The 25,806-nt window shown below is 26.9% G+C and overlaps 2 long non-coding RNA genes across 3 annotated transcripts; both read left to right on the top strand.

Moving 5' to 3' along the window:
* The first annotated feature begins 388 nt into the window (after window positions 1-388).
* On the top strand, window positions 389-3,493 carry LOC123264308. Its single transcript, XR_006509303.1, has 3 exons — window positions 389-1,150; window positions 2,874-3,165; window positions 3,229-3,493. It is a non-coding gene; the product is annotated as an uncharacterized LOC123264308 (long non-coding RNA).
* A 118-nt stretch (window positions 3,494-3,611) lies between these two features.
* LOC123264302 lies at window positions 3,612-24,512 on the top strand. Of its 2 annotated transcripts, XR_006509295.1 has the most exons (11): window positions 3,612-3,811; window positions 6,220-6,388; window positions 15,142-15,204; window positions 15,278-15,393; window positions 16,408-16,561; window positions 18,183-18,457; window positions 21,285-21,544; window positions 21,630-21,896; window positions 23,252-23,408; window positions 23,528-23,714; window positions 24,273-24,512. It is a non-coding gene; the product is annotated as an uncharacterized LOC123264302 (long non-coding RNA). The 2 variants fall into 2 exon arrangements; XR_006509296.1 differs by lacking the exons at window positions 3,612-3,811; window positions 6,220-6,388 and adding an exon at window positions 8,757-9,548 and having other exon boundaries at window positions 24,293-24,512.
* The last annotated feature ends 1,294 nt before the right edge of the window (window positions 24,513-25,806 follow it).

The following is a 25,806-nucleotide window of genomic DNA, read 5'->3' on the forward strand; positions in this document are numbered from 1 at the left end:
GAGATATTACGACAAAATTCCGAGTAAATTTCAACATGAGGACCAATGCAAAAGATTGATTTCTATGAAATCTACCTAAAAAACACAAACTTCAATCTTAATCTTCTCCTTTATTGCAAATAATAAATTATGAATTGTAAATTTCCACATGAATAAATAAAATAAATAATATAAAACCATAAAAGTTAGTTCTAAAAAAGGCCGTTAATTCGTAGATAGTTTTGAAGTTAATAAAAATCTGAGATCAGGTTTCACATTAAATCTTCTTGATATAAAATAACCGAAGTAATTTAGAATGACATCAAAGCTAATAATTTAAGAAAGTTTAAAGCTCAAATAAAAAAATATTAACAAAGTTTAATGTTGTCATTGCAGTGAAGAAGTAATTTAAGGAAAAAAAAAAAAGCAGTAGCACAGAGCGCACTGTATTATAAAGTATGAAGTATAAAGTATAAAGTAGGAAGAGGTGTTAGGCACGTGCCAGATGAACCGCAAATTTGCTTACCTTCAGTATATGTAGAATGTTCATCATCATCATCAACATCAACATCATTATCATCAGCATCAACATCAAGTTAATATGTATCTAATTTCAGGCCCACATTAACCTAGAACCCGGTTGCTTCACTAACAGCGGTACCATATAAGCAAAAGCAACAAACTTTAAAACGTAAAGATGCGTCTGTCCTAAATGGACTGCAAAAAAATACTATTTCAAATGTCAGTGACATTTGCAGACTCGTATCAAGAGAGACGACGGGTATAAAACAGTTTAAAAATATAAAAAAGCTGTAAACCCGACATAACATCCGACAACGAGGTAAGATCCATCTGGTGGATGCTTTTGAAAGATCATCTTCGGGACGTTAATGGCCGGAATGAGAAAACACGGACGTATAAAACGACATCGCTGCCAACAGGGTATCATAATCGCACCTTCTTCATATCTCGGACACATATCCGAAGACTGCATGGTGTACTCGAGACAAGATGATCGGCGAGATCGCGTTTTATAGAGCGTGGGCGACCCGACAACTCTCATTCTTGCTCTCTGGTTCTGGTAGAGTGTATGGTAGGCTACAACCTACAACTGACACTTGGTCGTTTTTGCTATCTTCCCATCTTGCTTCTTATCTTCGAGAGCATACACGTAAGCATTAACTCTGCCACTGAAGTTTGTATGTATCCAAGTTCTATCACTTATTATATTTTAACTGTCTTTTATGTACCGTATGTTTATGCTTGGTTTCTTTCAAACATGGAGATCTCAGACCACATGGAAAAAAAAATTATTAAAAGTCATTTCACTGTTACATAATTTATTCTCAGTGATATTTATAAAAAATTAATGAAAATTAGGTTGGCCGATATCTAAAAATTTTTAGGATTTTTTTTTATTGAAAACATTATTACAAAAAAAAAACTTCATTTGTAAAAAACTTGAAAAACTGTAAATGCAATTTTTTTAAAATATTTTTAACTTCCCGCTAAGAAAATTGAAAATTTTCAAAAGTCGGGAAGTTATTGGTTTTATCCCGTTTTGAGAAAATCGAGTTTTCATCAGATCTCGACGTTTTAAGGTCACAGGAAGCTTCTCTGACTGTACCCGCGATGGTGTCCGTGCGGCTATATGTATGTATGTATGTATGTGTGTGTGTGTGTGTGTGTATGTATGTAAACCTCTTATAACTTTTGAACGGCTCGGCCGATCGGATCGAAATAGGTGGCGATCCAAAGAGTATCATTGCCATTAAATTTCGTAAAAATTTGAATTGATTCGATTCGCTAGATTTTGAGAAATCTCAATAATATAATTTTCAAAAAATCATTTTTTTGGAATAACTTTTAAACGGCTTTATCGATCAACTCCAAAAACTAATTCGCTCTTAAGTTTGAAAAACCACGCTGATTGCCACCAGTCCCGTCAAAATCGGTTGATTCGTTCAAGAGTTATCGAAAACGAAAAATTTAGAAAAAAGTGTATTTTTCACATAACCGACATTTCTCTTTGGATCGTTTTTGATGAAATGAAATAATTATTAGAGCCCAAAAAACCACATCGATCGCCACCAAGATAGAAGTTGATAGAAGTTAATTTTCTTGTCTTGAGAAAATTTATCTCTTGCTCCAAAAAATTAAATATAAAGATAGAAGTAAATTTTCATTAATATTTTATTGATTAACATGTCAAATGAGAAGATCAAATAATATTGAATCATTTTTTTCATTCAATATGTATAATTGCACGCTAAAATAATATAAAATGGGTATCAAATATTCAAGAGAAAAATTTTCTCAAGGTGAGAAAATTTTTTTCTCAGCTGAAGTAGGTGGCGCTGCTTCCCTAAAGTATCTAAAAATCTTGATCAAAGATAAAAATTTATGGTATCAAGTATTTATGATAGAATTAAGAAAAAATGACTTCCACCAAGAATAAAATTTCAAGAAAAATTTTCACTTCGGCCAACACAACTTCGGTCTTCCTTCAGGTACCCGAAAATTTTCTTGAGCCAAAAATTTTGTTCTCCAGTCAACAAATTTTTCTTTCTGTGTAACTTTAATATCATATTTTCTTATTACAAAAAAATAAAAATTCTACATGTAGAAGATTAAAAAAACTAACAATATTTTTTAAATTCTAATTTAATTAATAATAATCAAAAAATTTTTAAACTTCTGCTATTTCAATATCATATTTTCGGACTATTTTATTTCAGTTACATAATTTTATCAATTTGAGGGTGTTGAATTATAACCGATTTTTTTTTTTAAATAAGATTGAATAGCCAAAAAAAAATTAGTTTATTTTTAAACACCCTAATTGACACATTTACTTGACAACCTGTGAACTAAAAAATTTTTCATTCTTACAGGTAGATTTTTCCCCTACTGAGATTCTTTTACCCCGATAAATACCTGGACTATACATATTATATTAATACAATACACATGGGGCTTCAGTTGCAACCTGTATACCTGGTTAGCCGGGCTCGACAGCCGGACAAATTCACAGGAGACACGCTTCGATGAAGATCATGCACGAAAGTGTCTATATTTATTTTTTTTAATAAAATCTAGCATGTATTTCCCAGACTGGATGGCTTTCTTCTGATGAATATTAATAAAATAAAATTCAAATAGAATTGAAACCCAGCCATTGTCTTTGTAAGTATATTTCAATTCGGATTTAAATTTACATTTAAATAGTATTATTACATTATTTTTCAGATACCCGGGGATTGAAATGTCTAAGCGACATTTGGTATTTGTAATAAAAAAAGAAAAACTATTTATCTATTGGCTATTGGCTATTATTTAAAGTATTTAGAGTCAACTGGGAATTTTAAAAAGAACTTAGTTAACAATGATATTAAAAATCATCATTGTTTTAAGAGAACATATATATTGAATAGTATTTCTCTTACGAAAGCAGTTAAGACCATGACGATATGGTTATTGGAGCGTTAGCACAGCTGAATTCAATGAGGAAACGCAGGCAAGTTGTATATTGTAATCTAATAAGAAGAAGGTAGTGGAACATAACGTGGAATGTCGTATTATATATACATAAATGTATTTATTTATATAGATATTTATATTATAGGTATATAAATGTGTGGTGTGGATGCGGATACTTTTAAATACATATCCCGTCTGAGATGGTCATAAAGATGCGTAGCCAGCTTTTACCAGATCATCTGTACTGAGCACATACACTGTACACAGCAAGTACCTTGCATTTGGATGTGCATAACTGGAGTATTAGTAAATCCAACTCCCAACTTAAACTCGAAACACGAGAAAGCTGCTAGTGAGTGAGAATCTACACTACCCAACTTTTAGATTAATATCTACGGTAAATAAAAAATAATAACTGTATAGTACTCTGGATAGTTAGTTTTAATGACGATAGGCGAGGCTTTAATAACAGAAACTTCATCTTTTAATAAATCGATATTGGGCTTCCATCAGTCTCGGCTAATTAGATAATTACTTTGGTATTTTCTTTTGAAATTTCGATAATTATGCCCTCGATTTCTGTTGATTATTTTTGTGAGAACTTTTTTTATTAATCAAAACGTTGGGTTATTATTTGATGATGCTGAAAATTACAGACATCTGATCTAGTAATTTTTAAATAAATTCCACTTATTAAAATTAAAATAAAATTTTCAATGCAATTTAAAAAAAATTTCTTAGTATTAATTAATATTTTTAAATAAATATTAAAAAATTGTGAGATGTCTGCTGATTTCAGTATCATTATTGAGAGAATAAGCAAAATTTTATGGCCAGTGTATTTATATGATAAAATGGGTTTTTATGGTTTAATTTGGTATCGTTGGGAAAGTCTTAACCGGGAATTGTACCTTTTCAATGTTGCATATCATTCTTACAAATAGTCAATTTATTATGATAAGTATCTAGGCTGTATTCGAAAATGCTCTATCTCTAGATACATAATTAAGAAATGACCTTGTATCTCGTGAACTATTTATATTTTTAAAGATATAAGCTCATCCCGACATTACACTCATCGAGACCTTTCATTTGAGTATCCACATAAATTTTTCATATATTTATATATACTACATATATGTATATATGAAAAATATATCAAAAAGCATGTGGGTACTTAAATGAAAGCTCTTGATGAGTGTATCATCGGGATGAGCTTATATCTTTAAAAACGGCAATATTTAAGAAAGTACAGTGCAATTTAACATAACTAAGAAATGACCTTGAATCTTGTGAACTATTGATATTTTTAAAGATATAAGCTCATCCCGACATTACACTCATCGAGACCTTTTATATGAGTACCCACATCAATTTTTCATATATTTATATATATTACATATATGTATATATGAAAAATATATCAAAATGCATGTGGGTATTCAAATGAAAGCTCTTGTTGAGTGTAACATCGGGATGAGCTTATATCTTTAAAAACGTCAATATTTAAAAAAGTACAGTGCAATTTAACATAAGTCATTATTTAATAAAGCAAAATTTCATTTATTCATAGTTCACAAGTCACGGCAGTCACATAGTGACTGCAAGATTGCTAATTATTCATTAAATTTCAAAAAAGCTGTCATAAAAAAATTAAAAGAATTCGCTCTATGCAAATTATATATCTATAGATATATACTCAAAAATTTTAATCAATTAAAATTATTGAAAAAAATTCAAATCTTATGATAGTAAATTTTTTTTCAATGAATATTTTTAAATAGAGAGTATAAAATCAATTTAAGTCAAAAAATTTTCTTAAATCATATTCTTATTAACATAGAACTTCCCTAACAGTGACAAGATCAATTTCATGCATGAAAAAAACCTTCAGCGGTGTCAAATGTATAAAACTAAAAATTTTCAATGAATACTACCAAGTTTAGCAGTGTAATTTTATCCTGTGAAATAAATTTTCAGTTAGCGGATAAAAAAAATGATTTATAAAAAGTACTAAAAAGGCAAAACTAAATAACTATCCTTTGTACAATAGAAGTAGTATTATAGGAGATTTCTCGCTATCGTCGACTGGGTTTTTGCTATTGTTGTAATCTATGACCAGCAGTTTACCATTTAAGTCTATCGTCACGCCGTTGAGAACACGTTATACGACGATCACGACCCCATCGCTCGACACAATTAGAAGCGCTTTGAGAGTGTATCTGAAACAGGACTTGGTACACTAGAATACACTAGATCGTTATTAGTCTTCAGCCTCCAGTTTGAGTTTCATTCTATTCGCCAGTACCCATACTAGTACCCATACTCTCAAGCCTCTACATAACAACGAGATAAAATAGTCTGATGGTAGTAATAGTACTAGTGGTACTTTCAGGTGTGGTTACCATTCTCTAGGACTGGAATAAGAAAGGATGCTTAGAGCCTAAGCAAGCCAAACCGGGAAATTTAGTCCTTTTTATTAACAAACCAAACGATCCGATCCGGCAAATAAACATTAGGTTACCAGAACAAAAACCATTTTAAATAATAAATATATATCTAACTGGCTATTCACAATGAGAATGAGTCTTTTTAACATTCAAATAGTTATTTCTTACATATGCATCAGTTAATTAATGTTTCACTGACTGTTACAGAGAATAAGACTATCATCATCATTATATACTTGTATCCTATTAAATATACATGTATATACAACTGTAAAGGCGCTTAGACACTTTACGGACGATTGAATTGCAGGTGGAGAGCTGAATAAAGAGCTGATGGATTCTTAAATGAACGGACAATGGGATCGGAGATTGATCGCCGGATATCATCCCGGTATCTGAGAATTAGTCCATTGACTGATCCATGTTTACTATGCAAGTGAAGCCTCGTCTTTGACCAATTGTAATCAACGTTTAACTCTGTAAGTATTAATTTATATTATTATGCTTGTACCTGTACTTGAATATTTATTTTATTTATTCACTTACTTTAATATAACATATATTTTTCTGGGCTTGTCCGCATCTTTTCTTTAATGACAATCGTTTCCCTCGATCATTCAGCAGATGTACCGATAACCTATTGTAAATTGAATGCAGTCAGACAGCTTTGCATCGTCATTTTGCTTAGATACCTTTATATCGCTATTAGCGAGATAACATTCATAGTTATATTTATATCTCTACATGTAAGCTCAGTATAACCTACAGGTTTAAACATTTCATTCTTTAGTACATTAACCACCAGACAGCAAACATTTATTTTAAATTATATTAGTGCATTGAGCATTGGTCACGGTTCAGCGTCTTCCAATCCCAATTTTAATGCGGCTTTGTTGTTTTTTTAACGGTTTGCTGTATATGGGTCAGTTTATACCATTCACTAAATTTTTATAACTTTCAGATAAGAAAATTTTCATTTTGCAGGTTTCCTATAGGAAAGAACAAGATTACACTGGATTACATTCCAGATTATACTCAGTGACATCTGTCGTGAAAAAAAATTTCAGATAGTCGCTAGTATAATCCAGGTTACACTGAGAAAAAAAAATTTTTTGTACAGAAAAAAATTTCTTGGTTCAAGAATCATTTAAAATAAATTTTGATTTTTTGACAAAAGAATATCAATATCTATTATGATAATAAAATATTGGCATTAATTTGGATAGATTAACAAACGAATAGGTTCACTTGAATTAAACAAAAAATAATTCGATCAATTCTTGAGACAAGAAAATATATTCTTGAAAATTATCAAGAATATATATTCTTGTGACAAGAAAATTTTCTCAAAAGTAGTTCTTTTTTTTCTCAGCGTATACTGAATAATATCTGGATTATACTCAATGTAATTTTCCATTTCCTTCAGTAAAATCTCAGATTACTGAGATTACTGGGTAAGATTCTACTGGATATAATCCAAGATTGTATTCTGTAGAGTTTGGATTATACTCAGTAGAATCTTGGATTATACCCGGTGAAATCTCCTAGATTTTTTTTCTACACTGAAAAAAAAATTCTTGACTGGAGTGTAAATTGTCTTGGCTTAAGAAAATATTAAGGAAAGTTGAAAATTTCTTGAATCAAGTCAAAGTTCCTTGAGCCAAGAAAATTTCTTCTTGCTCCAAAATAACTTTTGTTCTCCTTAAAATTTTCTTGGCGCAAGAAATTTATTTTTTGTGTGTATAGCGCCTGTGCACTTAGCATTATCATATGACTATGAACAGGTTAGATCTTATTGTCAAAAGTTTAAACATAAAAAAACATACGTCTTGTACACTATTTTTACATACCTTGTAATTTTAATAATTATAACGGCTATAAAACATACACTGATAAAAAAATCAACTTGACTCGAGCCAAAATCTTGAACCAAAAATACCGTTTTGAAGAAAATGATTTTCTTGAGTCGAGAAAATGTTTACACACTAATTAATGCACCAATTATATTTTTTTAATGTTCAATATACTGATAATTGACTATAATTCACAAATTGTAAACAACACAATGCGCAGGCATTAAAAAAAAAATGGTGCAGATATCACTGGATATAATCCAACATTCCACAGAGTATAATCCAAATTCTACACTGAGAAAAAAAAGTATTACTCTTGAGAAAATTTTCTTATCACAAGAATATATGTTCTTGATAATTTTCAAGAATATATTTTCTTGTCTCAAGAATTGATCGAATTAATCGAATTATTTTTTGTTTAATTCAAGTGAACCTATTCGTTTGTTAATCTATCAAAATTAATGCCAATATTTTATTATCATGATAGATATTGATATTCTTTTGTCAAAAAACCAAAATTTATTTTAAACGATTCTTAAGTCAAGAAATTTTTTTCTGACCAAAAAATTTTTTTTTTCTCACCGTACAGGATACAATCTTGAATTATATCCCGTGGAATCTTATGGGTTATAATCTGAGATTTTACTGGAGGAAATAAGAGATTACAATGAGTATAATCCAGATATCACTCAGTATAATCTGGATTATACTAGCTCCTATCTGAAATTTCTTTTTTCTACAAATGTGACTGAGTATAATCGAAAATATTATTAAGTGTAATCTTTTTCTTTCCATGTAAAGAGTATGGTGTGGAAATTTTTCATTTAACATAAATTGACAGTTTGACGTGAAGAGAAAATTTTTATTTATTCTCTTGTATCTGAAAATTTCCAAATCTACGATTTCTTCAGTCATTGAAATATGCAATGGCAAAAATAGATGAAAATTTATCTGTGAAGATATACAAGATGCAGGTTGGATCACTAAGAAGTCTGGTATACCCAATTATAAAGAGCAACAGGTAATAAACTTATTTGATCGCTGTCAGAAACTCGGTCCCGGAGCCTGCTGGGTTCAGTCAAAGTTATTGTCTCGTAAAAAGTGATTAATAAAAAGAGAATTAATAAGTCTCGGGAGGACAAGAGAGTGGTTGATGCTGGAGGGTGTCGAGCACGTGTAAGCCTATACTACCTGAGAGCCAAACTCACCTTTGCGCGTATAGTACGGGTGTGGTATTTTTTTTCCCGTCGTTCCCGAGACCTACTTTTGGATCCGCTGATCCGAGTGCCGCTCCTCTTGTTGGTTGTTGGTTGTTGGTTGCTGGGAAGCCAAAGCCAAAGCCAAAGCCTCTATATAGATACATATATCAAATTGTATACATATACACCCAAGTAAAGTATGAAGAGCGCAGAAAGGACCATGCACAACTCCCTTGTACCTGCTCCGCGAAACGTGTTGGTATCTTCGTGGTCTTTAGTCTTGCCTTTTTTTATTAACTTCTATCTCTTTCTTGGCCTGCTGACGTTCTGACTATAATTGATTGCACACGCGCGCACTACACCCTGTACTCCAAGGTCCATTTATTTATTGCTATCTAAGTGCATCATCAGTGTCCACGGTGAGTACATCTTTTCCCCACTTTTCTTGCAAATATATGTACATATATGAAGATTTTTGTATGTACCTATACACTGTATATTCTTTTTTCTTATCTTCAGCTCACGGGACTTGCGGGTTCTCTGGTTCTCTTGCGTTCGAGCTACTTTGCTCCAAGATTCTGGACATTGTACCGTTACAATTTTTATTAACTCCTTTTTTCAACCCTATCTTTCTTCAATAATGTTTATTATACAAATTAACTATTTCATTCACTATCTCAAATTGTTATTGCAGTCATTCAATATTATTTTTGTTAGATTATTTTCTCTTATAAAAATAAATGTGTGGTTAACTTTTTCTTTTTAATCTGGAAAGAAACGAATTTTACTTTTTATTTAGTTCAATCATTTTCTCATGAAAATTTCTTCAATTTTAAATATTTAAATTAATTATTTTATAATAAGGTAAACGACCCAGTTATTGACATTGGCTTAGTTAGTTGACACTTGTAATTTTATTCTAATTAAAAAAATAAAATCTCAAAAAATCAATTATCTTAAAATTCATAAATCAAAAAATATATTTATTAATTTATTAAGAAAGTGAGTAAAATTAAAAAATTTCTCTAATTTATTCTAATTTAGTCCTAATTTCCCGAGTAAAAATTCGAGTCCCGTTTTGACCGTAAAAATGTCCCAACTCTTTGAAGTCTAATATGCCGCTAAAAATCGAGTCTATTTTGACCGTACAAGACGGTATCGGAGAATAAGTATGGTTAAAACAGGCGTACGCAGGTTTGTTTTTACCGTAAAAATTTCCAGGAGTATAATATTATCATTATAAATATTATTTCTATATTTGTCATCTTGTTGATTATTATTATTTCTCTTGCCATCTTGTAGTTCTTAGGCGCGAAAATTTAAATTAATAAAAAACATGAAAAGTTGACATTTAAAAATTAAAAATTTAATAATAATAATAATAACAACAATAATAATCTCAGAGAAGGGTTTTTCTTTCAAAAATTTGAATTTTGGAAAAAAAATATTATTCTTTTCTAAATTCAGCTTAGTTCACATATTTTCACTGAAAAAAGTTTTAAAATATATAAGAATCGCAGGTAATTGTTTAATTTCACATTTTTTAAAAGTAATTAATTTTTTGATATTTTTTCATAGTTTTTTTTTTAATCCAACAACTGACGTTTTTCATATTTTTTTTTTACTCTAAAATTGAAATTTTTCAAAAAATTAAAAAAAATTTTTCTATTTTAGATTTACTCTGATAAAAAAAATATTTTACAAGTAGAAAAAAAAAATTTTTTTAATTATCGATTTTTTGATATTTTGCTAAAACTTTTTTTTAATCCAAAATTTGAAATTTTTCATAATTTGTTTTTAGTTAAAAAATTGAAACGTTTCATAATTTTTCTTATCCCAAAATTAACATTTTTGAAAAAAATTTTGAAAAATTTTTCTATTTTAGATTTATTCTAAAAAAAAAAAAAAAAATATCTATTAAGTAGAAAATAATCTAATCATGTTGATTTCACACCCCATGAAAATAAGCAATTACCGAATCTTACAATTGAAAATAGAAGTATAAGATTAATAATTGAGAATGGGTAACTAAATTTCAATTTTGAATGTCTATAAATATAATTATTACTATTCATTTAATTTCTCCGTAAAGTTCTTTTCAGATTCCACTCAGAACTTAGTCATTTCAAGACGCGTCATTTAAAAGTTTATGAGACTACTGAGATTCGCCTTTTACCAATCGGCAGTGTAGCGATGCGGGTAGCGCGTAAGTCTTGACGAGCGATAGGTTCCAAGTTCGGTTCTCGGTTAGGGCAAAGCGACTTTTAATTATTTCTTTATTTACGAAGCGTATTAGGTTAAGTTACCATAAGTAATCCTTTCCTCCTATTTCCTTACTCCTTAATATGTATAAACTGGACAATAAATAACCCCTGTTCGTAAAAAAAAGACTCAAATTTGGGAAATCATCCATTTTTGTTTTTTTTATTACAAAATTAATTTTATATATTTTTTTGTGCTCATAAACAATCTTGATAGTAGTAATTGTAATAATTGTTAATTACAAATTTTTATGTTAATGACAATTATTATTAATTACTATTACTTATTTCTTATAACAATAATAATTATTAATTATAATAATAATTATTATTGCAGTGATTAAAACAAAAAAAAAATAAATAAATGTGATTTCAATTGGATTTGAACCCGGACCCCTAAGAATTTTAAAATTTAATTTATTATTATTTATTATTATTATTATTATCATTATTTCAAGCCTGGTTTGACCGTAATCGTGGTAGAATGGGACAAAACTCCACTAGTTACGGTGAAACCAGGCTCAGTTTAAATGAGCTATCAATACAGCGCCAAGTCTGTTTTGACCGTAAAATTGAGATGGGAAAAAATTACGGTTAAAACGGAACTCGAATTTCGACTCGGGTTATTATTAAAAGTTTATATTTTACTAATTTGTAAAGAAATTTTTTTTTAATCAATAAGGAAATCGATTTTTCTCTTCTAGTAATTTTTCAGCCGTCCTAACTTATATCCGGGTCAAATGTTGTTTTAATAGTTTTAAGAAAAAATTCATTTTATGTTTGTTATTAACTAACATATTTATTATTATAGTTTTAAGAACAAATTTTTTTATGTTCGTTATTAATTAACACCTAAGTTTATCAAGATCGTGTTGTCAGCATGCTAAATCCTTTATTTGTGTTTTTTAATTAGTGTTTTTTAATTATCCTAAATAATTTATAGTTAAATATATAAATAATAATGTTTCTAAGGTTGAAATAATATAAAAGTCTTTTTAATAAACAACTTCATGTACACATTTTGAACTTATCCCACCAGTCACAAATGCCTGTCTCACCAGTCACAATAAAAAAAATTTTATTAATTGTTTCTACGTAGGTAATCAGTCTAATTCTTCATAATATTGAATGTTTGTAGGATAAATTTTGTATTGTGAGGAAAGTATTTTTTAAAAGTTTAGTGGTCGAACTGAAATTCGACTTTAAGTATACCTTTGGTAAGAGAGAAGGATTTTTCGATGTCCCACTAGTCACACTCAGTCAAATGATAATTACGAGAAACTTAAAAAGTAATCGAGGTTTTTGACAAAGGGATGTTGTTACTTAGTTATTCTTCTATATTATAAGATAAATTTTGCTATAGTATAAGTTTCAGTCACATAATTATATTTTATAATTGATGTGATTCTAGAGTCAAATGTTCCACCAGTCACTATGGAATGCCCCTAGAGTTGATTTGTTTTTTTTGCAAGTGTCAATAACTGGGTCTTTTACCTTATATATTTTATTTTTATTTTTTTACAAAAAAATCTAAAATAGTTTATCTACGCATGCGCAAAAACTGTTCCAAAATTCTACAATGCATTAATCACTAATTCTGAAGAAATATTACTCTTGAAATTCATTTATAATTAAATTAAAACTTAAAAATGAATAAAATAAAATTAATATAGTTGATTTAGTAGAAAATCTTAATTCAAAAATTTTCAACTTTTTTAAAAATTAATACTTGAGACAATTATTCTTTAAAATAAATTATATAAATCTGAGCATAAATATTCAACTACATAGTTTAAATATAAATTATGAGGCTATTAGTATAGAAAAAATATATAATTTATTAAAAAAAAAAAAAAAAAAAAAAAAAAAAAAAAAGTTTATGTATGTTTATCTCATAACTTTTGACATTTGAATACCGCATGTAGTTTCGATTACATTGAATAAATATATTTCTTCAAAAGAAAATTATTGTACACAGTAGTAATTTAAGTAATAATAATAATTAATTATCCGATGTAGCAATTAATAAAGTGACATTAAAGAATAGCAGCCGCAAAAATATTAAAAATTTTTTTTAAATTTAGTAGGTCAGAATAGAAAATACAGAAGTGCATTTAAATAATTTTTAAATTTATATTAGATAAAATTAATTTAAAAAGTTTCTAAACATTGCATAACTGATTTTATGTAACAAAAAAGTTGTCTGTATACCATATATACATATTTTTTAGCTCATCAGGATTCTGTTTTCCAAATAAACTATTTTCTTCAATTTCTCAGGTGAAAAAAAATGCTATAAAGAATTACTGCTGATGAGCAATTACGGGTTGCATATAATTGCGGGTTATTATATTTACGATTATCAAGTAACGGTTGAAAATATATATATATATAAGCAAATACTTTCGCATTCGCTAATATAAGTTTCGATATATTACTACACGGTTAACTATAAACCATAATACATACAGATACCGCACACGTATATTTATAAAACACATTACAAGAACATTTTCTGGCCACAAGAAGTATGCAAAAGCAGTGTAAAATATCCCTCGATCCTTTGAAGGCCGTCTAGATTGAATCATGAGCCAAGTTTTACTACGGCTTTATGCTTTGTATTATACATTACACATACACACATAAATATCTGTGCTTACTTATAACTTAGTGTCATGCGTTTCGTGAATGCAACGGGTAGCCGTGTCTTAACTAAAAAAAACTAAACCCCATACACGTGACATGAATTTTTTACTTTAAAAAAAGGTCGCTGAACTGTGGGTGTAACAAGCTTTACTTTTATATTATTTTATATTATAATTGCGCTTTTTATTTTTAAATAGAATTTCAATTATATTAAGGAGATCCAAGTACTCTTTTAGTGTAAAAAATGTCTATAAAAAAATAATACGTAGAAATACTTTTGTTATGCATCTTAAAATTAATTTTTAAATTTATTAATAGCATTTTTGAAAAAATTTACGAAAAATTTACTCATTAAATAATTATTAACATTTAATTTACTAATAAAAAATATAGCACTCTGAATTACCGGTATACACTTGGCAACACCGCAAGAGTTCCCTAACTTTAAAATTTATTTATGTTTACTGTCTAACTAAAATTGCTAAGATCTTTTAGCATTTAAAAAACCGCGGTTACTTATGCGCCGAGTAAATGCGCAAGCGGTGTTGCCAAGTCAAATACAAGACTTTAAAGAACGGAAGTTCCTTGTAATTTTTTCATAAAAATATAAAATATTTCCGTAATACGTTCGGAAAGCTACTTTTTTATTGTTTTAATCGAAAGCTTGTTATTTTTTCAATCAAATTCAATGAAAATAAAATTTTTTTAAAATCGTTAATTGCATTAAATTCTTAACCAAATACACGGCTGGTGGAATCTCCACTTACCTACATGTAAAAATTACAATTTTCAAACCTAATTATTTAATTAAATATCCCGAAAACCTACTGTTTTTTAATTGTTTTATTAATTATTAGGCTACGGAGATTGAATTTACAAATTTTCGGGAAGTTTTAAAAATTTGACTTCGCGTGGATCTCCTTAAGCAAAATAGAAATTATTAAAATATCCTGATTTCTCTTTTTTGTAGATTTTATAAATTTCAAACTCTTGATAATTATTTTATCAAGTGTTACAGGGATTTAATTTTAAAAGAAAAATTTATTTTTCAATAATTATGTACTCATTTTTATTTTTCAATTAAATTATGCGGGTGAAATCTTGAAATTATGCAATTTAAAGAAAGAGCTCTTTCTTCAGATAAATTATTTGGGTTAAATATTGAAATTATGTAATTAAATTATGATAAAATAGTTATTCAGTAAAATGCAATTACTTTATGCTATTTTAAAAATTATTTTTTCTTTTTAAAACAATTTATTTCTTCTTACAGATATTATTATGCCTGATATTATTCTCCAATAAAATTTCAATTAAAAAAATTTAATACTAAACAGTAAGTAATATTTCTTAATCGATAATCACTGATATTATTTCCTCATAATAATTTACTTCTAAACATATTACAGAAGAAAAGAGACTGATTATCAGCTTTATCATCTTCAACCTCTACTTTTTCCGTAGACTTGCCGCAAAAAAAGGGGTTTTTTTTTGTTACCATCGTTGATAAAAAAAGTTCTCGCAGGTGAATCACCTTGCAATTACTTTATACACATAATAACTTGGTAATTTATAAGTTTATAAAATGGTATATGGCTATCGAAGCGCATATACACCGGTGCTGGTCCTGGTGCAAGTATGCTAATCAATTACGAAATCACCATGACGAATTAGTATAAGCAGCTAGTTATATATAATATTTAAATGTATAAAAATGTGCACATATATTTAGTTGTATATAACGCATCATATTTATATGTCGGTATATATAATAAATATCAACACATGTATACATATAAATTAATAGAGATAATATTATTATGTTAGACTTTACTCAAGTTGAATTATAAAAGCGTAAAAATAATGATCACTCAGGCGGAGCAATACTCGCGCATGATTAACTTTTTCGCGGCGGCATTACAACCACGTACTGGTCTCTTGTACTTATAAACTATAAGTATTATTATTTATTCCTCAAAGTAAATGTATAATTACTGGATTCGGAGAACGCCTACTTGTATTTCAATGATAACATTTTTTTTTTTTTTTTTTTTTTTTTTATATAAAAAACGCATTTTTTAAAAATAAAACTCCGATAATAAGAGATCGTTAAGCTATACATAAACGCTGAAAAAAATGGATTGTTATACGAATAAGTAATGAGAGCTTACAATATGTAATGCGTGCAGTAAATAAAATGCAGACAGTTTAAGGCTCCGCCGTGATGTGTTCGTTCACCGGCTACTGGGTTTGGTTTCTGGCTCCGTGTACATTCAACAGCGAGATGTTGACGCATGGTGACGTTTTTAATTGGCACGAGTTTCTCTTTCGTGAGGAGACCGACATTCGCTGGATCACCAGATCGCTCTGTTGAGCCAGTTGATCGCTACGGGAAATCCGACCAACCGTTGTGCGATTAAGGACCTCAAAAAAAGGGAATCTCCTCGTATACATTATTTCGTTCCGGCAAATAATTATCGTCATTATTATTATTTCTGTAATTAAAGTTAGATATTTATCTCCAAATTTTCTTTTACAGATGCTTCGACGAAATTTCCAGTTACTTCTGGACAAACCAGCTGGTGCTTAAATTTTATTTTGAAAATTGTTTTAATGAAAACTGGAAAGTTGTTGCTAAAAATTCTAAGCGATAAATAGTAATGCAAGATATTACAGTCATTATAATTTTTTAGGTGATTTGTTTACAAATTTATTATCTATAAATAATTATGAAAATTAAATTAAGGAAAATTTTTATGAAAATTAAGTTAGCTGACATCTAAAAATTTTTTATTGAAAAAAGTATTACAAACAAATAAAAAAAAATTTCATTTGTAAAAAACTTCAAGTGCAATTTAAAAAAAATTTTTTTTTCCAATTTATTAAATAAAAAAAAAAATCAAAAACTTCGGCTAACTTTAGTATTATAAATAATTTAAGAATTTGCCATAATTTTTTAAATAGTTAATTTTCTGGCACTTTTAAAAATTAAATTCAACGAAAGTAATTGAGAAACAATTTGGTTTTTTTTTCACGATATTGAAGTTAGTTAACATTTAATGATTTCTAGGATTTTTTTTTAATAAAGTAAGGTAAAAGACCCAGTTATTGATACTGGCCTGATTATTGACATTTGCAATTTTATTTTAATTAAAAAAAAAAAAAATCAACTCTAATAAATTAATAAATATATTTTTTTTGATTATAAATTTTAAGATAATTCATTTTTTGAGAACATTTTATTTTTTTAATTAGAATAAAATTGCAAGTGTCGAACAACTAGGCCAGTGTCAATAACTGGGTCCTTTACCTGAATTATAAAAAAAATTTTCTGAAAAATTTTACTTGTCAATGTGTCAAAAAATTATTGTTTTAATTTTTTAAAAAATTTTTTCTTAGTAGTAATTTATTTGTTGTAAAAGTCCAAAAAATGACAATTAAAATTAATTTAGCAGATATTTGATAATTTTTAGAATTTTTGTAACAAATAAATAATGGCAAAAAAATTGACATGTAGAAAGTTAAAATAATTAAAAATGCAATTTTTTAAAAATAATTTTTTAGAAAAAAATTATTTGTTAAAAAAAATTATCTAGTGACTGCTAACTTTAATGTCATAAAATGACATGCAAATAAAATTAGCCAACATTTGAAAATGTTTTGTTAAAAAAAAATTATAAAAAAGAAAAAAAAATTGACATGTAGAAAATTTGAAAAATTTTAAGTGCAATCTTTTAAAAATATTCTTCTACTTATCATTTTAATCGATTGAAAAAATTAAAAATTTTTAAATGTCTGCTAACTTCAGTTTCATTTTTTTTTCTCTATAATTAATAAAAATTTTTTATATTTTTATAACTTTTTTAATTGTTATGATGATAAAAACTTCACTAGGATCTCCTTAATTAACAATTCAATATATCTTCATTGTTTGATTATGTTTTGAAAATGACGTAGCGTTTTTGGTAGTCACTTAAAAAAAACCGCTAGAGGCAGTATGGTAAGTTTAAATAAATTCTCTTCCAGAATGAGAACAAAATTTATAACCTGAATTATTTATTAAATTTTGTAGCATGAATATTAAAAAAATAATTTACATAAATGTACCACTCATGAATATGACATATATAGACTCATGATACCATTAGTAATTTTTCTTCAAAGATTATGTGTTTTACTTTGATTTTTAATATTAAAAACAAATAAAAAAAAACTATTACAATAAACTTTCTAGTTTATAAGAAATTTTTTTTAAATTGTAATTATTTCGATATTTGTTTACAAGTACATGCATTTATTAACTTTAACTTACAGGTTTGGTTGACAGTTTTGGGTGGATAAAAGAAAAAACGCAGAGAAGGAAGGAGGATAATTTTCATTACCGCAAAGATAAAATAAAAGGAAGAATGAAATAAAAATGGTCATCATTAGGTTTTAATGCAAATGACATTGGGTTTTTAAGTGCCGAGGATGCTGAGATGCCTCTGGGGAATTATATCATGCAAATGATCCCAGAATGATATGAAATTCAGGCTAACAGGTCATCCAGCCACATCCATGCGTGTTTATCTAACTTAAGATACTTATTTGTAAGTGTAAGTATAAATGAAAATATAAATGTTAATATGAGTTTATATACCTGACGAAATAATATCGGGTTTATAAGCATTGCTAGTAAATCTATGGGATTATTATTTATTGATAGTTATATTATAAGCGATTTAAATTATTTTTGACCTATTTAAAAATGTTTTCAATCATATACCAGTGTATGCGCATTATCACAGTTAGACATTGACTTTTTATAAGGATAATGGGTTATAAATGAAGTTACGCAACTTATTAATGTCTGATACGATTAGATATATGTAGTAGTAAATGGAGGTGTCAAAAATAATTTAGATTTCGATTTCACTTTACGTATTAATCTCTATTGATATTTAACGCCGTTCATTTTTAATAAAAAAATCATTTTATTTATATTAGGTAGGTAGAGATTATTAATTAATTTGCATATTTCTGAAGCTAAAAAAAATCGGTTATATATTTTTTGTGATTACAAATCTATTAATAATAAATTTTAAGTGAAAAATTGAAATGGTACAGAAATAAGAAGACATCTAAAAATTTTTGAAATTTCTATAATAAATCAGTCATGATAAAAAAAAATAATTTTTATAAATTTCTAGATGTAGAAGCTTTTTATTTAATATTTTACTAGCAATCTTGCAGTCACTATGTGACTGCCGTGACTTGTGAACTATAAATAAATAAAATTTTGCTTTATTAAATAATAACTTTTGTTAAATTGCACTGTACTTTTTTAACTATTGACGTTCTTAAAGATATAAGCTCATCCCGATGTTACACTCATTAAGAGCTTTCATTCGAGTACATGCATTTTGATATATTTTTCATATAAACATATATATAAATATATAAAATATATGAAAAATTGATGTGGGTACTCAAATGAAAGGTCTTGATGAGTGTAACATCGGGATGAGCTTATATCTTAAAAAATGTCAATAGCTCACAAGATACAAGTTCATTTCTTAACTATGTTAAATTGCATTGTACTTTCTTAAATATTGACGTTTTTAAAGATATAAGTTCATCCCGATGTTATATTCATCAAGACCTTTCATTTGAGTACCCACATGCATTTTGATATATTTTTCATATATACATATATATAAATATATAAAATATATGAAAAATTGATGTGGGTACTCAAATGAAACGTCTTGATGAGTGTAACATCGGGATGAGCTTATATCTTTAAAAATGTCATCAGTTCACAAGATACAAGGTCATTTCTCAATTATGTTAAATTGCACTGTACTTTCTTAAATATTGACGTTTTTAAAGATATAACTCATCCCGATGTTACACTCATCAAGAGCTTTCATTTGAGTACCCACATGCATTTTGATATATTTTTCATATATATATATATATATACATATATATATATATAAAAAATTGATGTGGGTACTCAAATGAAAGGTCTTGATGAATGTAACATCGGGATGAGCTTATATTTTTAAAAATGTCAATAGTTCACATGATACAAGATCATTTCTTAATTATCTATCTAGAGATAGAGTATTTTCGAATGCAGCCTAAATACTTATCATCATAAATTAACTATTGGTGAAAATGAAACCATGAAAAGGCATAATTCCAGATCTAGACTTTTCCAACGATACCAAATTTAATCATAAAAACCTATTTTATCATATAAATACACTAGCCACAAAATTTTGCTTATTCTCTTAATAATATAGATGACATAAAAATTACCAGCCACTTGACCATAATTAAATTTTATTAGTTCCGAAAAATTATTTATATAAAATTGCATCTGTAATTTTTTTTCAATTTCTACGTCAATTTTTTTACCGTAATTTATTTATTAAAAAAATTATAATAATGATCAAATATCTATTGAATTAATTTTCCTAATTTTTTCATGATAATTTAATTATTATAAAAATCTTAAAATCTTTCAGATGTCTGTTAATTCTAGTGTCATAAATCTTAAACAAAATCATAATAGAAATTTCATATAATTTTAAATAATTCAATTTGACATAACTAAATCACTTATCTCTATCATACTAATTCAATTTCATTACAGATTTAGAGTCCATTATGATTATGGTAATCTATTTATCCGACGGCTCCTATGGACTGAATATATACGTTGTCCTGACTTGATATAAATCGGTAAATCGCTAATGACCTCTTCAAGACGGAAACGTACGGTATTTTCGGTACACTGAATCGTACAATGTCCTCAGACTTGATATTATTACATACATATCCATATATACAAGTCTATAGAAACATTTTTTTCATTCTATGAAGAAAAAAAAGATAAGAAGAAAGATCGGTGGGTTAACGTGCGAGTACATGAGTTAAGCTAAGTTAAATTTAAGTTGAGTTGAGTTGAATGAAAAGTAATAAAAAATAATATGAAAGATTATTCGACTATGATTACGAGTCATTAGATGATTCGTGTCCTCAACTTTAATTTGTCTTTCACAACTCTCAAAACTTAACGGTTTATTTATATTTAAAAGAACTACGGCATGTCAGAAGAATATTATAGGACTACAGTTTAACTCTACGTACATGTTACTTTAGTTGTTATTTAATTCATATATGTATGTATGTATGTATGTATGTATATAATATAATATAAAATAACAGACAAAGGCTTTTTGATAATCGGGTATTACTCAATGTCAAGAGAAAACTGTTATTATTGTGATTATAATTAAAATTTAAGACGTAAAAGATTTTTTTTCCAGCCCAAATTTCTTCCAAGTGATAAATAGTTAAAACAATTTAAATGCTTTATTATTAAATAATTACTTATTATTATTTTTAAGTGTTTTTTACTTGCAGATGAATTTTTATTGTCTTCTTTATTTTATTTACATTCTTCCAAAGTATCGATTTAAAAACTGTGCCAACAAGAAATTAAAAATAAAATACAGTTTGCAGTTGATGATGCAGTTTAATGAGTCAACTCTATTTTTAATTGATTCCGCTGCAATATCTTTATTTATTTCTATTTGAATTTAATCTCTTTTAACGGTACTTCATGGTATTCCTGGTAATGTTGCCACCGGATGGTATTGTCATTGTTACAGTACCGATCTCAGGTAGATATTTAACATTTAAGTCATTTAAGATTTAGATTTCTGTTAAAAAACAATATTAAAAATTTATATTGTTTTTCATTTTCAGATCCTTGGGATCCTCAAGTTAAGTGGAAGAAGTAGACCAGAAATAAATAAAAATGAACATAAGTTTAAAAAAAAAAAATCTTTCTATGATGCTAACTGTTCTTTCGACTTCGTAGGGAACCTTTACGAAATTTTTTTTTTGTTGAAACTAATTGGGATATTCGAAACTTTTGGGGTCCTGAGGAATTTTAATATCTACTGTTCTGGATTAGTATGTCAACCTTTATTATTGTTATTGATTTTAAATCAAAATACGATTTTACTTCAGGTAATAAGAGGAATTTTTTTATATTATAATCTATATTATTAAGAGAATAAGGAAAATTTTGTGTCCAGGATAGTCATGATAAAATTGTTTTTTTTTTTTAGAGAAATTTAGTGTTATTGCAAAGGTCTTAACTTGAATTTGTGCCTTTTCAAGGTTTTACATCATTCTCATCAATAGTTAATTTATTATGATAAGTATTTAGGCTGCATTCAATAATGCTCTATCTCTAGATACATAATTAAGAAATGACCTTGTATCTTGAAAAATATTGACATTTTTAAAGATATAAGCTCATCCCGACATTACGCTCATCAAGACCTTTCATTTGAGTACCCACATCAATTTTTCATATATTTATATATATTATATATATGTATATATGAAAAATATATCAAAAATTGATGTGGGTACTCAAATGAAAGCTCTTGATGAGTGTAACATCAGGATAAGCTTATATCTTTAAAAATATCAATAGTTAAGAAAATACAGTGCAAATTAACAAAAGTCATTATTTAATAAAGCAAAATTTAATTTATTTTTAGCTCGCAAGTCATGGCAGTCACATAGTGACTGCAGATTGCTAGTCTAAAATAATTTATAAAATACCATATTTTGTCACTTTTTCTTCTGATGATACGTAACCCTTTACTTTTTTATAAAGAGATTTTAGATATGTAAATTTGATTACAAAGTAAAATTTATTCATATGAATTATTGTTTTATACAAAATTTACTTTGATAAAAATAACTATGGGAATAATATACATAACTCGATTAAGAAGATTAATGTTATATTTTCGATGTAGCTTTTCTTCATTCTGATTAATCCGTTACAAAAAATAATAAATGAATTAAGATATTTAAATAAAAAGAAAGATGAATTTCTCAACAGAAGATTATTAATGAATTATAAAAAAATTTTAATAAAAAAAAATTATCTAAACTTACTGAAGTATATTTGCGATGTCAACCATAATTTAAAAAAATCAATAATTTAATTATTTAAAAATATATTCAATAAAAATATCAATATTATTTCTAATTTTTTAAAAAACAGAAATTTTTTAATTTTTAACAGTAACATTTTTAATGATTTAAAATTATCTTCAAAATTCAAAATAGTAATCTAAGGGTCAACGGCACGTTTAATTTTTAATGAAGCCTAAGAATAACTCATGAATATTTTCCGTTTTCCGAAGCTGACTCTATAGCCACAGCGATAATATTTTTTTAAATTGTCTTAAAAAAATATTCTGTCGGGGATATTTTTTCCCAGAATGACAATGCAGAAAAAACTTGACATTGTACTGATGTTTTTACTCCTGTACAACACTTTTCATTGTTTATATTTTCAGCTACTGGAAACTCAGCCGACCTTCAAAATTATCTAACGGTCAATGACACGAAAATTTTTTATTATGCTTTAAAAATCTTGGAATTTTCGGTATTTTCATGAGCATCAATAAAATTTAAAACTTCTCAAGATTTTTTCTCTTCATTCCAATGCAATTGGTATGTACTATTATAGCTATGATAATACATACCGAAATAATGAAATAATTACTATATTTAATATTATTAAATTCTTCATAATACAAATAAAAAAAAAATTAAATAATATTTCATTAAAGGAAAATATATGCCTGTAAATCAAAATGAAGAAAATAGGGTATAAAAAATTTATTTTCTATTGATCAGATTGATCTATGGATCTGATGTAAATACAAAGGCTTACTCATATACTTCTAAAAAAAAAAAAGAAGAAATACGTCATATATCAATTCAGTAAACCTCTATTAATATAACACTATCTGACAGGTAAGTTTTTATAAAATTATAATGCGTTACTAAAATAATTAAAAAATTTCCATATTAAATTTCAATAAAAAATTATAATTACAATTAAATTTAGTAACTAATAAAAAAAAATTAAACATTTAAATCTGATATGAATGTAAATTATTAAAATTAATACTAACTAAAAAAAGTTACAGTAAAAAATTTTTAGTTAATAATTTATAAAAAAAATTACATTTATATCTGCAATAAAAAATAATTAATTATAAAGTTATCAAAGTTAAAATTGAATCCATCAATTAATAAATTGAAAAACTAACTGTAAAAAATAATTATGAAGCTAATTAGACCTAGGATAAAAAGTGTTTAATTAGTAAATCACGAAGGACTTAAATATTTAAATGTGGTGAAAAAATATTTAGAAAAAAGCTATAATTAAATATGTAAGTACTTCATACAGTTATAAAATTAAAGTCTATCATAATTTTATATATTTTTATCTTTTCTTTTCATCTCACCTTTAATATATATACATTTATAAATGTATATAACACTTGAAACATCCTTACACCTGCATAGGTAATCTCTTTGCGTTCTAGTTAAAACTGATTGGTCCAGACAACATAAATTCCATCGGATGGACCCAAGTGACCCTAATATAAGTCGATGCCTATTCGAATGCCGCTATCCCCCAGACGTAAATATATATATTTATCCATCCATCCATCCACATATATAGATGAAATACAACCCGTGTAAACAATCCAGGATTCGATTGAAAATCCTAAGGTAAGTTTTTACCTAAAATAAAACTAGCCTGATTTAGAGTTGGTAAAATAAAAAATTTCGGTATTTTTAAATAATAAAATTACAAAAATTTCGTTTTCAATATTAAAAAATAAATATTTTTATTATTATTATTAAGTGATGCCTTAAAAATAGTTTACAAACAACTTTGCCGTTTTATACGTTGTACACCAAAATTAATAAACTTATATTTATACAAAATATAATATATCAAGTAAAAATTACATAAGCATTTTATTTATTTGATTTAAAAAATAATTGTTTTTTTATAAAAAATAAATTAATAAGAAACTTCAAAAATTATTTTGTTCTTACTGGCTTTAATTTTAAATTTGTTAATTTAGATTTTTTTTCGGTATTGTTAGATAGTACTCTCTACTTTTTGAATATTCAAATATCACAACCGTACTACAATATTCAAATCACGGATTAAAGTACTAATTTAAGGTAAAATACTGGAAACTATTTTAAGTATGAAGTCCATGTAAAATTTTCAAAAAATCAATTTTTTTTTTCGATAATCTGAAAATATAGTATGTTGAGCGTGTACTGACGAGAGGAAAAAATAAAATCTCAAATATTGACGAAGTTATAACTAATATAATGGAGCGGGCCCGGAGTATTGTCGTGCGTACTATAACTTTAAACGGGATTATCTCGAAACTGTATTTTTAAAAACTGCTCGTATTGTAACTTAAAAAGTTATTGATCGATTTGTTATAATACTAAAGTTAGCCGACGTTTTTAATTTTTTGATTTTTTTTTAATAATTAAATTAGAACAAAAAAATATTTTTTAAAAATTGCACTTACAGTTTTTAAAGTTTTTTACAAATGAAATTTTTTTTTTTTGTAGTTTTTTCAATAAAAAAAAATTCTAAAAATTTTTAGATGTCGACTAACTTAATTTTCATGATTTTTTTAAAATTTGGTGAGGTCTTTCTCTATATTACTATCAGAAGGATAAACCTAAAATTTCAAATATTTTGCGTTAATAAAATACTTTTTTGAGGTCAAAAATGTCAAAAAAATAGTCCCAAATTCTGTTTTTTTTTTTTTTTTTTTTTTTTTTTCAAAGGATTATTTGATATTGAATTTTATATTTTTTTTTTAATTTTAAAGGCTGATCCTTTCCGTTAATATGTTTAAAAAAAAAAAAAAACTAATTTTTTTGTTTCAAATCAATGATTAATGAGTGATAAATAGAGCAGTTTGGGACTTCGCATCGGAGGCAGCAAACAAAAAAATATTTTTTTTATTCTGAGCCGCCATTTTGAAAAGAAAAAAAAATTACTTTTGTACTCTAG

Source organism: Cotesia glomerata, linkage group LG4, assembly GCF_020080835.1.
Source record: "Cotesia glomerata isolate CgM1 linkage group LG4, MPM_Cglom_v2.3, whole genome shotgun sequence".
In the NCBI taxonomy this organism is placed as follows: Eukaryota; Metazoa; Arthropoda; class Insecta; order Hymenoptera; family Braconidae; genus Cotesia; species Cotesia glomerata.